This window comes from Osmerus eperlanus, chromosome 7 (assembly GCF_963692335.1).
Source record: "Osmerus eperlanus chromosome 7, fOsmEpe2.1, whole genome shotgun sequence".
Taxonomy (NCBI): Eukaryota; Metazoa; Chordata; class Actinopteri; order Osmeriformes; family Osmeridae; genus Osmerus; species Osmerus eperlanus.
The window spans coordinates 21,662,800-21,663,393 of NC_085024.1; the positions used below are offsets into that span (position 1 = coordinate 21,662,800).

At 34.3% G+C, this 594-nt stretch overlaps 1 protein-coding gene across 1 annotated transcript in view; it reads left to right on the plus strand.

Annotated features, from left to right (window-relative positions):
- Positions 1-594, plus strand: part of LOC134023692 (histone-lysine N-methyltransferase ASH1L-like) — a 17,103-nt gene extending 16,509 nt beyond the window's left edge. The window contains 1 exon segment of the mRNA XM_062465994.1: positions 1-594. This exon segment is cut by the window's left edge and continues 1,946 nt beyond it. The gene's annotated coding sequence lies outside the window, so the exon portion shown is untranslated.

Consider the following 594-nt stretch of genomic DNA (forward strand, 5'->3'; position numbering starts at 1 on the left):
TGCACTTTCTCAGATATCAGTAATGTAATTATTAGTATTATACAGAAGAGGAAAAGCTAATCAAAGGCCTTCATTTTACTAAAACGTATTTAAACAAACTGACCAATGTGAAATTGGATCAAATATTTCTCTTTTAATGGCCTATGATTGTATACAGTTTGACTTTTTTAATGTTTTGTTTTCTATTTGACATGTTCGCTTTTTTCCCCAAGTGGAAGATGGTTGTTTTTTGTAGCTGGGTCGGACAATCAGGGAAAAGAACAGATTGCTAGTGTTGCGTTTATATACGATAGCTCTCTCTGTGGTTTGAGGTGGCTTGCCTGCATCACCAAACCAAGAAAGTGCCATTTATTTGACTGTTTACATGTGTCGTTCCTCTCATATTAAACTGAAAGCACTACATCATTGCCAGTGGTTAACTTGTTAGCAAATATAAGATACAAAACCTATATATTTAGTTTGCATGTACCATTTCGCGATAGATTCTGAAAACTGTATCGAAAAGAAGAAAAGCATAGCTCATTGTCAACGAATGTCATTTCAAACCTTTGCCTTTATATTGATGACAATAAAATGCAATTTTCGTCAACGCGA